Below are 16888 nucleotides of genomic sequence, written 5' to 3'. Positions count from 1 at the left end.
ATGCTGCTACAGACATTCATTTACAAGTTTTTATGTGAACATGTCTCAGTTCCCTTGGGTATATACCTACAAGAGGATTTGCTGAATCATATGGTACCTCTATGTTTAACTTTTTGAGGATCTTTTCTCATTAAAAACCTTTTTTTTTTTTTTTTTTTTTATCTTATGTATTGTCTGTGTCTTTGCCAGCTGCTACAAATTCTTCTTTTTGGAAGGAGGCAGAGTATAAATAAATAAATAAATCACAAAGCACTCCCAAGCCATCTGTTTTAATAATCTGTGCTAGAATTTTGCCAAGATTCTATATCAAGCCATTTGGTCTATAGTTTCCAGAAATACCTTCTGTCTCTTTGTGAAAATCAGAACATTTTTTTATCTTCAACGTTCTCATCATTTATCCAGGTTGTTTTTCAGTCCTACATGCAAGGTATTTCATGACTCTGTGTCTAATTCATCTGACTCTGGTCCCAGAATTCATTTGCAGCCACGTAAGCTCTCATCTATCTTGTGATGTACTTAAATTTTCAGTATCCAAGGAATTCATGTACATGGTTAAAAATAAAGTAGAACAGAAGAGCCGACAATGAACAGTCCCACCCTCATTTCTTCTCCCTCTAGTCCTGCTCCTTGAGGCAACTGCTTCTAAGTCTTTTAGCTCTTTATTCTGGGAGTGATTTCTGTATCTTTAAATAATGTGCTTATGCTGCTGTTTCTGTATTTCTCAATTTTAAATATCCTTTATTGATTTATAACTATGAAAGATGAGGATTTAATTCATATAGATCATCCAACCAACCTCCCCCACCCTACTCCCAATATGGTTATACTGCAGTTTTTATTTAGTTCCTCTAAATAAAATAAAAATAAATCTGTTGATTACCCATGTTGCTTTAAGTAACATTTATGTTTTTATTTCTCATTCCATCAGCTATTGATAGTAGTTTTGACTCACTGTTTTGTAGGATATGGTTATCACTCCTACCTCTCCCTTTTGGCTCCCCTTCCCAGCTTCTGTCTTCTGAACATTTACTTTATATTTTTATTTTATATTATATTATATTTATATTATTATTATATTTAAATTATATTAAATTTTATTTTTATTTTATCCTTTTTAAAAAATTTGTTGAGGGGGCAATAATTAGGCTCATTTATTATTTTTTAATGGAGGTATTAGGGATTGTGCATGCTAGGCATGCACTCTACAACTGAGCTATACCCTCCCATCTTGAACACTTATTTTAAATGCTCAGTGTCGATGATCTGTATATTTTAATTTTCTAACCATAATTAAATCTTCTGTGCTTGGCCTATTAGTTGGTTCTAGAAGGTCAAAACCAATAAATAATGCTTTTATTTATAACAATGTAAATATTACTTATTACAGAGCCAGCAACATCCTATAATTATGTTTCTTTTATCTAGTTTCAGACTGCCTTTCTGCTTCCCCTCCCCCTTCTCTTCTTCTCTTTACTGGCCATGATCATTTCCTCAAGTTTGTTTCCAACTTTTCAGCTTATCGAGTATTCTATTTCTGAGATCCCTCTTTTTCTAAAGGACCTCTCACACAGAGCCCTCTCTCTCTTTCTTTTTTTCAAAAATTGAAGTGTCGTCAGTGACAATGCATCAGTTTCTGGTGTGCAGCACAATGTCCCAGCCATGCATATGCATACATATATTCGTTTTCATATTCTTTTTCATTAAAGGTTATTACAAGATATTGAATATTGTTCCCTGCGCTACTCTCTTATGCTCTGATTTGGGCGTGTTGCTTTTCTGTTACACAGCTGTTGGCTGGGGATGTCTTCTTTTCACTGATGCCCTAGGCTGGCCCCAATGTTTTCTCCTTTCCTTCCTTCCTCCCTTCCTTCCTTCCTTCCCTCCATCCTTTCTCCCTCCCTTTGTATGTATGTATGTATGTATGTATGTATGTATGTATGTATGTATGTATGTATGTCTGTCTGTCTGTCTGTCTGTCTTTTAATGGAGGTACTGGGGATTGAACCTAGGACCTTCTGCCTGCTAGGCACGAGCTCCACTATGGAGTTACACCCCTCCCTCCCTTTTTTGTCTTTGCCTTTGTTTGTTTTTTTGGTCTAGGCTATCATTTTGCTGCTGCCACATCTCAGGTAATTTCTTAAGAAGGGGTATGTGATATGTCATAGACTTCCCAAGTCCCTAGCTTCTCAAAGTGTTATAGCTCCACTCTCACACTTGAATGATAATTTGGATGGATATAGATTTCTTCACTGAAAATTGCTTTTTTCACAGAATGTTGAGGGCACCATTCTAGCCTTTGCTCATGAAAGCCCTGAGGCCAGTCTGCAAACTTTTCTGTTCCACTAGGGAAGTTTTTAGGATCTTGTCTTTATCATTGCTATTCTAAAATTTCACCTTGATGGTGCTCATATGTGGGTGCCTTATTCACTCGTTGTGCTGGAATCTTGGCATCCCCTGTACAAGCCGTCCTTCAGCTTTGGCGAATTATTTTGTTTTCTTATTTGAGAATTTCTTCCCTTCTGTTTTATCTTTTTTTTTCCTGGATATTTCTCTTATCCAGACATTAGGCAAATTTCTAATTCTCTTACCTCCCAACACGTTCTACTGAAATTTTAATTTCCATAATCCTATTTTAATTTCCAGTAGCTCACACTTATTTTCTGGCCCCCCTTTCACAGCATCCTGTACTTATTTTATTCTCCCTCATTACCTATTCATTTTTGAAAACTCCTTCGGTCTTCTATTTCCTACATTATTTCTCTTTATTATGAAGCATCCTCCCCACCCCCATTTATCTTTATCTTTTTTTTTTAATGCCAGAGGCTTTTTTTCAAATGTCTGATGTTCTATGTCTTTTCATATTTAAGAGCAAGGCTGGGCTGGTCAGGTGGCAGATTTCTTTTCATTTGGGCAGTAAGCCTGCCTCACGTGGGGGTTCCAAGTAAAAGAGGCAGAAGTCCCTTCTTTGGGGCCACTGAATTGAACCCTCTGACGGGATGGATCCCTGGCTGCCCCGTGTGTTGCTTGGGAGTTGACTGCTCCAGGTACCGTTGGTCAATCCTCACTTCAGCTGTGGCTGTGTCTCCTGCCTCCTCTGCACTGTCCAACCTCATATCATCTCGGGATAATGGGATAATATGCGGCTGTCTCAGCTGCCTCCTCCCCGAGTCACTGTGCTCCACCCGCTTCATCAGTGGCCGCTCTTTTCTCCATTTCTCAGCTCCTGTATTTTGCCGAGAATGTTTATCTGCTAGTGGCCTCCCTCCTGGTCTCTTTGCCATTGAGAGAGTAAATTTTTCCTCATTACTTTATAATCATTTTAGTGGGATCACAGAAAGGGAAGTGGCAAACCCAGGTGGCCAGTAACCTACCTTTAAAGGGAAATCTTCAGTTCCCTCTTAATGTGTCTGTTTTACCTTTTGCAGAGTGTAGGTCATTTTCCTTGATATGGGAATGAAGCAAAGTAAGAATTTTACCATTATAATCAATATCTCTACACTGTGGGAAACAGGGTTCCAGGGGTCTCCCCCTTTTCTGTTTGGCTGCTTTTGTTTTACCTCTTTTTCTTTCAGATGCCGTTTCCACACCTCTCCAGTCACCCTGTCAGAGACCTCTGCACCCTCACATCCAAATGCCAATTTTTTTTTAAACTGCAGTATAGTCAGTTACAATGTGTCAATTTCTGGTGTAACGCATAATGTCCCAGTCATGCATAGATATGAATATATTCATTTTCATATTTTTAATTAAAGGCTATTACAAGACATTGAACATAGTTCCCTGTGCTATATAGAGGAAAAATTTTTACCTATTTTTATATATAGTGGTTAACATTTGCAAATCTTGAACTCCCAAATTTATCCCTTCCCATACCCTTTCCTCGGTAACCATAAGATTTTTTTTACTATGTCTGAGAGACTGTTTCTTTTGTAAATAAATTCATTAGTGTTCTCTTTTTTCTTTTCTTTCTTTTTAAGATTCCACTTATGAATGATATCATATGGTATTTTTCTTTCTCTTTTGGGCTTACTTCACTTAGAATGACAATCTCTAGGTCCATCCACGTTGCTGCAAATGGCATTATTTTATTCTTTTTTATCACTGAGTAGTATTCCATTGTATAAATATAACACAACTTCTTTATCCAGTCATCTATTGATGGACATTTAGGTCGTTTCCATGTTTTGGCTATGGTACATAGTGCTCTTATGAACATTGGGGTATATGTATCTTTTCGAATTAGCGTTCCCTCTGGATGTATGCCCAGGGGTAGGATTGCTGGATCATGGTAAGTCTATTTTTAGTTTTTTGAGGAATCTCCATACTGCTTTCAATAATGGCTGCACCAAACGACATTTCCACCAACAGTGTGGGAGGGTTCCCTTTTCTCCACACCCTCTCTTTATGGTTTGTGGATTTTTAAATTATGGCCATTCTGACTAGTGTGAGGTGATACCTCATTGTAGTTTTGATTTGCATTTCTCTGATAATTAGTGATATTGAGCATTTTTTCATGTGCATATTGGCCACCAAATGCCAATTTGTGTCTCTGTCCTGTCAGTTCTAAGTCCAGCACGTTTTTGAATTCACATCTCCAGATCCTTTGCCAGTGGTCCCGACACACAGCTCAGTTCCAGACGGGTCTCTCCTGTACTATTGCTGCAGCCTCCTAACTGGTCCCTGCCTGCCCACCTCTAATCCAGCCTCCTTACACTCTAAATTCAGACCTGATTTCATCTCTCATTTACATCAAAAGAGGGACATTTTAAAGCAGTTAGTATCGCCTCTACAAAGGGCTGTTTGACGATATCCATCAAAATGGTAACTGTACCTGCCCCTTGACCTGTAATTGCACTTCTTGCAAGTTACCCTGCATGCAGGGGTGTACTTGTACAAGATGACTTATACACAGAGCTGTTTATTGCAGCACTGTTTATAAACACAAACAATCATAGACAACCCAAATGACTATTAGTAGAGTCTTGCTAAATACTTTAGAATACATTCATATGATGGAATATTATATAGCTATAAAAAATGAGAAAAATTTTATGTATTCATAGGAAGTGGTATCTAAGATATATTAATTAAAAACTGAAGGATGCAGAAAAAGTGACTAACACTTGTGTAACATTTGTGTAAATTGGGGACAAAGTAATATGTGTTTATCTTCTTGCCTATGCATAGAATTCCTGGAAGGTTACAACATTTACTGAGTCCAAGGAGGGGAGCTAGATCGTAGTGGATGGGGTGAAAGGGACATTTTCACTATATACCCTCTTGTGCCTTTTGAATTATGGAGCACACAAATGTGTTGTCTATTAAAAATAAATAAAAATTAACCTTTCCCTTTATAGCATCTCAATTTAGTTTTTTTATCCATTAAAATTTGTTTTTAATTTTTCTGATGGGGGGAAGTAATTGGGTTTATTTATTTATTTATTTAAATAGAGGGACTGGGGATTGAACCCAGGACCTCATGCATGCTAAGCATGTGCTCTACCACTGAGCTGTACCCTCTACCCTACTTGTGTATTTTTAAAAAGCACCTTATTATACTAAATTATTATAAAATAATTTGTAGGTTTATCTATATATTCTCTGAATTCAGAATATGTTCTAATATGAAATATGCATTTTGCTACATTAATAAGCCTATTTATCACATATTGTAGCTATCATACTTGCACTCATTTTAAAGATCTCTTTACAAGAAAGAATCTGAAAGGAAAACATTAAAATGTTACCAGTAGTTATTTCTGGGTAGTTGGCATATCAGCGACTTTAATTTTCTTCTTTATACTTTTTTCTGTTTCTCTGGTTTTTATGCCAAAGGTATATTGTTTCCAATAATCATAAAAAATTATATATGTTCCCCACTCGCCTCTGCCCACAGGATAAAGCTCAGTGCCTTCAATGTACCTGCCGACGTCCCACCTACATGTCCATTGTCACCTGTCATCCTTCCCCCTACCCCCGCCCCCAGCCCGGGAGGGTTTGTGACCTCTGAACAAGGTCCTTTGACTGTTCTCTCCTGTCCTGCAGAAATGTGACCGAGCCTTCAGTGTCCAGCTCAAATGTCCCTCCTCCCAGATAGAATCAGTGGGGCCCTCCTCTGTGCTCAGGTGACCCACTGTCTCGACTGGGGTCCTCATGTGTGTGGCCCTTGTCTTACGAGGCCCTGAAGCTCCAGGTGCAGCCCAGGTGCTGACTCAGCATGAACGCAGGGCAAGTGTGGGCCCGAGGGCTCCCTCGTGCTTCCTCCAGCTTCTGTGAGATGGAGATACTCAGAGAGTGACTGCTGGCGGCAGTGCTTCCTTCACTTTGGTGTCTCCTTCCTGCTTGTGAGTTTCTGGGGTGTGATCTTGGTGCTCTGCTCGACCTGGCTGCAGCCCTTGGTCCCATCCTGGTGGGGCCCTCTGCCTAGTGGCCTTCTTCAGATGGAGCTGCATCTTCCAAGCCAGTGATGGGCACGGATCAACCCCCAGTGGTCCCGCCTGATGGGAAAGGACTCTCCCAGGGTGGCTGGTCTGCCTGAGGGAGAGGGGACGGGGAAGAGCTGCTTTTCTCATGTTCGTTGGGGAAAGTGGGGCTGGGAGATAAGGTGACGTTTGCCCCAGAGACTTCCAGTCCCCTCCAGAAGCCTTCTGAGTCTTCCTGCCTGCCCTTATCCAGAGGGAAATTGTCCAGAGGCCAGAGAGATTGGAGCAGGAGGAGCGACTGAACAGGCCCCATCATCCATCCCCTTTCTTGGAGGATTTGCGTCTGTTCTTTGCCTTTTTGCAGACACACAGACTGGTACAGGAGAACAAAGCTCTCAGAGAATCCCACTCCTTCCTGGTGTCTCAGAGCGCAGACACCCAGTGATTCACAAGCTGCCCCCACTCCCATCTCACCAAGCCCTGCCCCAGTTCACAGGCACTGAACTTAAAGGACCTGGCAGAGAGGAGCAGATGTCAAATTCCTTTCATGTCCATGTCTGCTTTCCCTTAAGCCCTGGCTTAAGAGATACTAATAGAGACTCTCCCTTAATCCAGCCACTGTCGCTCGCTTCCTCATCCTTATTTCCGAGAAGATTTACCAAGAGGATGAACCCAGCCTGAGAACACGGACACTTGGCGCCGTTCACAGCAACACTTCTAGATGAGGGCAGCCAGGGCTACGCTTGGACGTGCCAGACACATGGCCCTGGATGGACACAGGCAGTTAACCTATGAAATCCAGACTATTAAAAGTCTCCTCCGGGAGAGGGTTTAGCTTAGTGATAGAGTGTGTGCTGAGCATGCAGGAGGTCCTGGGTTCAACCCATTAAAAAAAAGAGTAGGAAAAAAATCTAAAAAAAAAAAAAAAAAAAAAAAGGCTCCCCCACGTCCCAAATCTTTCCATTAGTAAGCAATAATGACTAATAGTTACTGAATACCTAATATGTGCCAGACGGGTTCTGAGTGCTTTCCCTGTGTTAAAAAAGTGGATACGTTTGTTATGTCTCTGTTTTATATGTAAGGAAACTAAGGCATATACAGGTGAAGCAGGTGGCCTAAGGGCTGTCAATGAATGAATGGTCTAGCCAGGATTTGAACCCTTTGTCTCCAGAGCGTGTGCCCTTGGCCTGAAGGCTATACTGCCAGGGGAGATGCACGCTTCAGGTCCTCCTGTCTGTCTTTCTTGCAGCTGCTTGTAAAGTGCACCTGTTCCGGGGGAGGGCTTCCGTTTGCCTAGTCCGCCTGCTGGCTATGAACTGGTTTATCAGATCCTTTTCCCTGGAGGGAGTTGGTACTTGGCCTGATGATGGCCCCTGGGCTTGCTGAGATGGGGAGGGAAAAAAGAGCCTCTAAGGAGGGCATGAGTGTCAAGGAAGAGGGGATAGGGGTCCTTGGAGGCACTCAAGGGAGGTGCGGAGGAGGGTCCTCCAGCTCAACAGAGACAACTCCAGGGAAACAAGACTGAGTAACAGTGAGGGTCGTATGGGAAGCTGACTCCTCAGGGCCCGTGCTTTTGGTGTGATTCTTGGGGTGAAGTTGAGGGTCTTGGGAGTGGACGGAGAGGGGAGTGGAGTGATGGAAACAGCCCTTTGCACATGACTTGGGCTTCAGGGTCCTTCAGGCTACAGCCCGACCTCTGACCCTCTGAGGGTGCCCCAGGCCACTCCATCAGGGTCCACAGTCATGATTCTGAATTCTAACCCCCACTGCCCAACCCAGCCCTTGGCTCTCCAACAGAATGAAGTGGGTCTGTGCCGGCTCGACTGCTGCTGGGAGCCCTCTGTCGGCATTGCATGAACGTAGAATCAGTTTCCACTGCACACCTGCTGCCGTCCACGCAGTGCCCACTGCGTGCTCATCAGGTCTTCACAGCCATGCAGAGAGGTGGACCAGATTATCCTTATTTGGCCCATGAGGAACTAGGCCGAGGGAGGTTGTCATTTGTCCAGGAGTGCAGACTGGCCTGGCCAGGATTCAAACCCAGAGTTCCACACACTAAGCGTGGCACTCTTTTCACCAGTCCACAGCCGCGCCCCAGGGGTTCCCACCTGGGCTGTAGCCTGGGGGCCCTATCGGGCTCCTTAACCTCAGGAGTTCCTTTCCATTCCCAGACCTGCTGGGTACCAGTTTCGCAAACCTCTATTTGCTTCAGAATTGTCCGGGGAGCACACTTAAAACAAAACGCAGATTCCTGGAGTTCATCCCCCCAGGGATTCTGGCTAAGAAGGTCTGGGGTCGGGCCCAGGACTCTGCATTCTTAGCAACCTCCCCCAGCCCCAGGTAACCCTGGAGCAGGTGGTTCCTGATGCATCCAGGTCTGAGATACCTGCTTTACTCGCATCGGAGAATCTCAGAGGAGCATCCCATGGCCGTGGTCCATAAACGTCGGATGGGTAAACGAGAGCCCCTTTACTCTGAACTTGTTGCTCAGGCCACACAGAGAAAGATGTTGTAAAGCGAGACTTTTCTGGGCTGCAGGTGGGTTCCCCTTGTCTTTTGGGGCTCCAGGCTGCTTCTCCTGGGTTTCATACACAGGCAGGGGCAAGTGAGGGGACAGGGCCACTTCCAGAGGCTTCAGCAGGGGCCTGGGGCTGGGCCTATGTTTTCATTTATTTATGTATTTAAAGTATTTTTATTTATTTTTGAGGGGGAGGGTAATTAGGTTTATTTATCTTAATGGAGGTATCAGGGATTGAACCCAGGACCTCGTGCATCCTGAGCTACCACTGAGCTATTACTCACCAGGATGCTGCTCTCTTGGATGAAGTCACAAAACGGAGCGCAGCCCCCAAGGCAGTGTTGCTCAACCTGTGGCTTCAGAATCCCCTGTGTTGTTTGGCAAAAATGCAGATTTCTGCCCCGCGCTGATTTATTGACTTAGAATGAGGGAGAGTGCAGGGCCCAGAAATCTGCATTCTTAACCAGCACCCCAGTCAACTCTTATGCAAGTGAATGTTTGAGATATCCTGTTGTAGATCGTGGACTTTGGAGTGTCACAGACCTGGGTTCAAATCCCAGCTCTGCCACAAAGCAGCTGTGTGGGCTGGAATGAATTCCTAACCTCTGTGTGTCTCAGTTTTCTCATCTATAAGAAATGGGGCATTATACCTGCTTATTGGTCTTGCCATGAGAATTCAACCAAACCATGAGAAAACCAAAGCAATGCACTGGGCATCCAGGACGCACTCTGGAGGCACACCCAGCCTAGCGGTAACGAGAGGGATGCTTGAAGAAATGCCTCCCCTGGGAGGGAAGAGCTACGAGTTAAGAACACTGAGCATTACTCACCCCACAGCAAACACAGAGCAGCTTTAAAATAATTCTGACCTTGTGTTTCCTCTGGGGTGAGCTCAGTGAAACTTTTCAAGGTGACCAGGTCCTTTCCCACCCTCAGGTGTGAGCCATCCCAAGTTGGGGTCAGGTGTTGGCAAACCTCTTGGGTCTGCCAAGGTCCCTGGGACCTTTAGCCTCAGGGCTGGCTGCCAGGAATGGGGAATCACCAAGTCTCCAACGGGCGGGGCCAAAGAAATGCCAAAGCTTGTAAAAAGCTTCAGCCATTCATAATGGGTCAGTTCCCTCCGGAAATGTTCTCCAGCTCTGCTGAAAGCTTGCCAGGCGACTTGGTGACGTGCCTGCTCTCAGCCCACACAATGGGCACGGGCAGAACAATGCGGAGTAAGAAAAACATCCCGCCTGTCCATAGGCTCACATCCTCCTGGGACCCCCTGCCCCACCCCTCAGCTCCCAGAGTTGGGGGGGGTGGGGGGTGGCTGGGAGAGAGGCAAGAGGATGCCAGAGCAGCTGTGGGAGAGGGGAAGGGGAGTGGAAGCAGAACCAAATTTCCCCGTTTGGCTGCATTCTGAACCAGCTGGACAAGTCAGATTAGAAGTTAAATCTGCTTATTCTGGCTCCCCTGTCAGTCCCGGGCCCACGGCTCCACAGCCCTGACGCTAGCACAGATTAAAATCTGACCTGGCAAACAGAGCCGTGCAGAAGGCAGTGAGGCAGGTAGGCAGACGTGGTGGTGGGGTCTTGCTTTGTCACTTAATGAACTATGTGCCAGGTGTTAAACCTCCCAGGGCCTCAGTTTCCACATCCATGGAATGGGGTAATTGTACATGCCATGTCTACCACACAGGGTGTTTTCAGAGCAAAATGGGCTTCCATGCATGAAAGCACCTCAGTAACTCTAAATACGTTACTTGGTCACCAACTGGTGTCATTATCCTCACAAAGCAGTTGGAGAGTGGGGTGACCTGTCTGGGGGAGGTCACACTCAAGAGGCCCTCTTCAACCCAGGCAGCTTGCAGCTGGAACCCCAGGAGGAGGCCTAACAGCTGTTGGAAACCTGGATACAGGAGCGCAGAATACAGGCTGTGGGAACTTCTAGACAGTCGGGCTTTAGGGTAGGACGGCGGGGAGGTGGGGGTGTGTGCAGAAACTTACCTGGAGGTCACATTTCCATACTAAGCTGCCTGTTTTCCCCGTAGGTTGTGTATATTTGGGTGGCCTCTTGGGAAATGAAGGCTATGAGGGGGTAAGGCCCCGATGAAGCCCTGGCATCAGCATTGGTGTAGGTCTACTTGGTGCCAACAGAACTGAGCGCATGGTGCTCAAGGGGTTGATCAGGGAAGGCTTCCTGGAGGAGAGTTGGAGGCATGCTTGAAGGGAGGAGGGAAATGGCTCCCACAAAACCCTGAAGTGGGAACAGACAGGTGGATATGAAAGCGGGAGCAGGGAGGACACTGAGGGCATCTGCCCTCCCCCACCCCCGTCATTGTAGGGACAGGAGCACTGAGTCCCAGCAAGGGGAGGGCGCCTGCCCAAGGCCCGGAGTCTGACTGAGCTGGAGCTGCTGAGGGAGGTGGCAGGGAAGTCCAGGCAGGCGGTCCTCGGCCTGCCAGCAGGAGTGTGGAGTGTGCAGTGGGTGCTCAGACACCGGACTGGAGGGCCAGGGCTGAGACACAGAGGGGCTAGGCCGCCTGGCCGGGGATGGGCACAGCCCCTGAGAGATGGCAGCGGGACGGCCACAGGCTGTTGTGATGCCTCCTGTAGCTCCTCTGCATCCCAGGGCCACGTTCTTCTGAGCATCCTGAGGGTGGTACTGGGGGTGAGAGGACTAGAGAACGGAAACGTCTAGAAATAAAACTGGCTTCACTAAAGGGCACCGTGTCCACAGAGGTCTGAGCTCGAAGCAGAGGGTAGCCTGGGGGCGCTCACTGATGCAGGCAAGGGCAGGAAGGGACGGGGCAAAGGTGGGTTCCAGCAGGTTCCCAATGTGCCAGGTGTTTCATTTCTATGTGAATTTATTTCCATTCACAACTATGATCTATATGAGGCCTAGAGATGCAACTTACTTTCTGGGGCTTGCAAGACCGATAGGTACCTGGAGGTTGAGGGAGGGGAGCGGTGGCAGACATGAGTGACAAGCCCCCTGGGCAGGCTGCCCACACCCTCTGGGATCATCTGCATCTGTGACATGCAGCTAACAGCCCACTTGGAAGCCATCATTGTTATTATATCTGCAATCAGCTTCTCTCTCCCTGGCCAGCCTGTGAGGTCCTTGAAGGAGACAGCTCTGTTTACTTAACTCTGAATCTTTAATGTTTCAGAGTGGTTTGGACCAAGGAGATTTTTAATAAATGTCTGTTAAATTAAAAAAAATTTTAAATTTACATAATGTTTGTTAAGATCACAGTACCTTGTCAAATGCATATATCTATTAGGATAAGGGACATCAGAATTCTAAAACGCTGGTGGCAGTGTGGGAGGATGGGTGGCTGCCCACGGGCAGAGGGGCTTTTACTCACTCCTGTGCCCTCTTCCACCCTTCCACCCTCTAGAGAGTGACGCCTGCTTCCACCCTAGGGGACAGATGACATAACACCCAATACATGATGCTTTTCTATGTGGCCAGTAAGTTCTGAGTGCTTTCTATGTATTAACTTGTTTAATCTCAACACTTATCCTACGATCTCCCCATTCTACAAATGGGAAAATTGAGGCACAGAGAAGCCATGTTATGTGATCGCATGACTAGGAAATGATGGAGCCAGCATTGGTGCCGCTGCAGCCTGACACGAGAGCTCTGCTCTTGACTGCACTGTCTCTGCTGCTTGGGAATCCCATCCTTCCCCCTCCCCTGGCACCCTGAAGCTGGGCAGTCGGTTCCATTACTAAGTGGAACACAGTTGGCCAAAGGTGTAGAATCACAGGTGGTTGAGGCTAACTGTGCAAGTCATCCATGCAAGGCAGGAAAAGTACTGGGTCATGACCCCAGGGCGCCTCCCCCTGGTCCAAGGCAGCCTTCCCACACCCCAGGGTCAGTTCCAGGTCTTGTAAGGCCAAGGTGGTCTGGCCTCAAAACAAGTGGTCCTACTGGATGCTCTAGGCATACTGGAATCCAGGTGGAAGGGTCTTCGCAAGCCCACAACCATGATTTGCCACATTCCTCAAGGCATCCCTGAGAAATGCTTCTTACCTGTGGGCTATATCTTGCTGCCCTGCTTAGCAAAGCAGAGACCCAAGGAACGAGATCAGACCAGGGGCCGATCTGGCTGGCCCCAAGACAACCTCTTCCTCTGCAATCTGATAAGACTTACCAGAGACACTGCATGCCCCTGGAATTCCCAGCAAGTGGCCTCCCAGCCCTTGCTTGAATGCTTCTAGGGACAGAGAGCTCACTGCTCCAGAAAGCAGCTGATCTGCTGAGTGATACCCGTGACCCAAAGCTTTTTATCGTAAACAGTTTTCCAGTGTTTACTTCCCTAGCTCCATTTAAAGGTCTGTGGAGACAAAACTCTGGGCTGAGGTAATTTTAAAGCCTTGCAAATTTGTTCAGGTAGAATGTGCTTAATACATTCTTGCTAATTGAGATCTTATCAAGGGTGAAGAATGTGAGAAAGGAAAAAGTATGATCCAATTTAAATGCCAGGACTGGGATCCCTGGGGGAGGGAGCAAGCCGGAATTTCTGCTGGTGGAGAAAGGGCTGGGCCTGTGCAGAGTGACAGTCACACTTCCACTCACGGAGCACGTGGATGGGGATTCTCCCATGATTCCTTACAACCCCGTGGAAAAGATGTTGTCAGCATCTCTGTTTTACAGAGAAGGAAACAGACACAGACGTTTAGTAACATGCCCAAGGTGACACAGCTTGTAAACAGCAGAGCTGGGATTTGGATCCAGGTTCATGTATTTTGGAGCTGTGGAAGTGCAAGTCTCCTCCCCAGGAACCAGGGACCCAGGTGATCCCTCCTCCAGGGAAAACATGGATGGCATAAAAAATCTTTGTTGTGTCTGAAACAAGAAAACAAACAAACAAACAAACACCCTTGGCAAATTTGAAAAGAATAACTAATGGACAACCGCCCTCCCCCACATAACCGAGACCTCAGGAGAGGAAGCAAAGACCACATCCTAACTGACACTGAGACTCTGAGCTCCTACAAGTAGGGTCTAAGTCAGGGTCAAGTTTGTATCCCCGATACTGGAAACAGAGCCTGGTGTGTAGTCAGATGAATGATGAGTGAATGTGGGAGGGAGGAGCTTGGGAGGCGACAGGAAGATGAGGAGCTGGGAAAGAAGCTTTGAGCAGGGAGGAGGGCTGACTGCATCCTGGAGGGCCGAGCCACGTGTCTGCCACTCTGGCTGAACCCCGCCATGCACACACAACCGCTGCCACAGCGCCACCGCCTTGTGTTGACATCACTCGGATGAAATGGATGAAGGTGCAAGAGAAAGGGATGACTTGGCATCAGGAGAACTTCTTAGGGGTTTGGGCTTGGGGTGAACAGCAGGGAGAGGCTTCCTTAAGGGAGAGGCCCAGTCAGATGATTGATCTCTGGGTTTGTGCTACTCAGAGCCATCCCAGGAAGAGGGAGGGGCAGGGGAGGGGCAGAGAGAGGGGCGAAAAGGGGGAGAGAGAGAGACAGAGGAGAGAGAAGTGGCCCAGTGGCATCTGCGATCCCATCTGAGCCGCCTGCCTGCCCGCCTCCATCCTGTCTGAGAGAGTTGGCGCTCTCTCACTGGAGCTGGGCACCAGCCTTCAGAAAGGATGCCGGTCGTCATGGGGGTGGGGGTATAGCTCAGTTGTAGAGCGCATGCTGAGCATGCATGAGGTACTGGGTTCAATTCCCAGTACCACCATTTAAAAAAGGGAAAAAAACAAACAAACCAAAATGAGAAAGGACACTGATCACAGCACTGGAGCAGGAATTGGGGCCCCCAGTGCCCAACACTGCCCTTTGAGTTGGTGGATACTGGGGAAATCCAGAGGGTCCTGAGGAGGAGCTGGGTGATGGCAGGGGGACATGTGGTGGGATTGGGCGCAGTGACTTCTGGCTAATACTCTGGGGGTCTACCTGCTGCCTGTCAGCCATGCTAGTAGGTGACGGGGTTTGAGGGGAGGTGCTGCTCCAAGTCCCAGCAGACAAGTGAGGCGGAGCCTCCTAGCCCAGCCGCCCACCCCAGCCTGGGGAGCAGGCGGTGCGGTGTGAGCACTGTGCTGCTCAGGCAGGCAGACCTGGGTTCGAATTCTGACAACACATTGCCCTTTCTCTTTGTGGCCAGGCAAGTTATGTCGTCTAGAGCCTCAGGCGCCTCACCGTCCCTGGGATGACAGCCCCCATCTCAGGGCACCTCTCTCGAGAGGCGGCTCCTCCTCCCCTCCTGTGATCCTAGTGCCTGTGTGTGTGTGTGTAGGGAGTCCTTCCCCCTCCCGTCCCACAGCACCCTCCTCGTGGGGACTGACATCTCCTATTAGCCTCTCTGAGCCCTTCTAAAACAGAGGTCAGTGGTTTCCCAACTCAGAATGTAATCCAGAGTCCTTCCCGTGCCCACAAGACCCTGTATGTGCCGTTCTCCACCCTGGCTACACACTGGGGGCATCAGGGGAGTTTTTAAAAATTAATGATGCCTGGTCCCACTGCTGGAAAATCGGAGTGAGTCAGTCCAAGCCGGAGCCGCGCATCAGTACTTCCTGGGTACTCTCCGGTGGATCTCCTGTGCAGAACCACCACTCCACGGGAGCGAGGCGGTCCTCCTGCCACCCCGCCGGCCGCTGTGCTCTGGCCCAGCTGCCACCTTGTTTGTCTCTGAGGACCCCCCTCAGCACCTTTGCTGGACTACTCTGTCCTTGGGGGTCCACATGGCTCTCCCGTTACGAGTCACTGCTCCCCTCAGTCTTATCAGAGAGGCCCCGCCCACACTATATGTCCGCCCCTCCCCCACCGCCATTGCATCTCCCCTGACCCTGCTTGATGGGGCTTCATCGCACCTGACCCTTTGATGTGCCATGTGTTTATCTGGGCGATGTGTCCTCCCTCACTGGAATGTAAGCTCTCTGAGAGCAGGGACAGTGTAATGGAGCTCGCTGCCCCAACCTCAGTGCCCAGCACGGTGCTTGACACACAGTGCGTACTTGATAAAAATCTGCTGAGAGACAGGCCATCACCGCCAGTAGGTTTGAGCTCTCAGAAGGTGAGCGTGGAGTCTTGTACCTTGGTGTCCCAGCACCTAGCAGGGGGATAGCCTGTGACCAAGTCATGCTGCTGGTGATTTGCTCTGGAGACAGGGCATGGGGGAGCTATGGAGTGTCCAGACTGGAAGTGGCGGTCTGAGCAAAGATGAAGGTGGAAAGATGGGTAGAAAGGGGCTGAGCAGCTTTGAGGAGGAAAGAAAGTAGGTTTGGCAACAGTGTCCGACACCTGGATGGCCCAGATGGCCTAGCAGGGCAAAGAGGGCAGTGGCCCGTGGGGCATCAGCCTTGACTGCTGGACCCAGGATGGGAAAGGATGACTGAGAGCCCACAGGAAGGGTGGGGCAAGGAGATCCAGCCGCAGGTCCCACCAGGGTGTGAGCTGATGTGGGGCAGAGCCCAGCAGGAGAGCTGCTCTCACTCTCAGCTGCAGCAGGAATGCCCCTACTGAGCAGGCAGGTGAAAGGAAAGGCCCGTCGTCGGGGCGCCAAGCACTCCTGACCCATCCCAGGAGCAGAAGTGAGGCCAGAGGGGGAAATGACTGGCTGATGGGGGTTTGGGGTCAGGGACTCCAGCGTAAAGGGCAGGCTGCTGTTTGTGAGAGCCAAAGGCATATGGGAATGATGGTGGGGAGACCAGGAAACAGGGTGCGTGCGCCCGGTGGGGTGGCCTGGGGGCAACCCTGGAAGCCCTTCTGCCCCAGTAGTTCATGACCAGAGTGACGTGCCCTTCCAGCTTCCTTCCCCAGAACCATCATTTTTCCCTGAGCACTAACTGCACGAAAGACCTGGTATAAGCCTGTCCAGCTGAGTGCTCCCCCTGCCCCCTGGCCCCACCCCACCAAGCTTTCTAGGGCAGAAGCTGAGTGCCTTGATGCCTCCACACAGACCTCCGAAGTACCCCTACCCTCGTGAGCCTCCACAACAGGAT

The sequence above is a fragment of the Camelus ferus genome, chromosome 23 (assembly GCF_009834535.1).
Source record: "Camelus ferus isolate YT-003-E chromosome 23, BCGSAC_Cfer_1.0, whole genome shotgun sequence".
NCBI lineage: Eukaryota > Metazoa > Chordata > Mammalia > Artiodactyla > Camelidae > Camelus > Camelus ferus.
The sequence above is the reverse complement of the archived record's forward strand: the minus strand, read 5'-3'. Positions refer to the sequence as shown.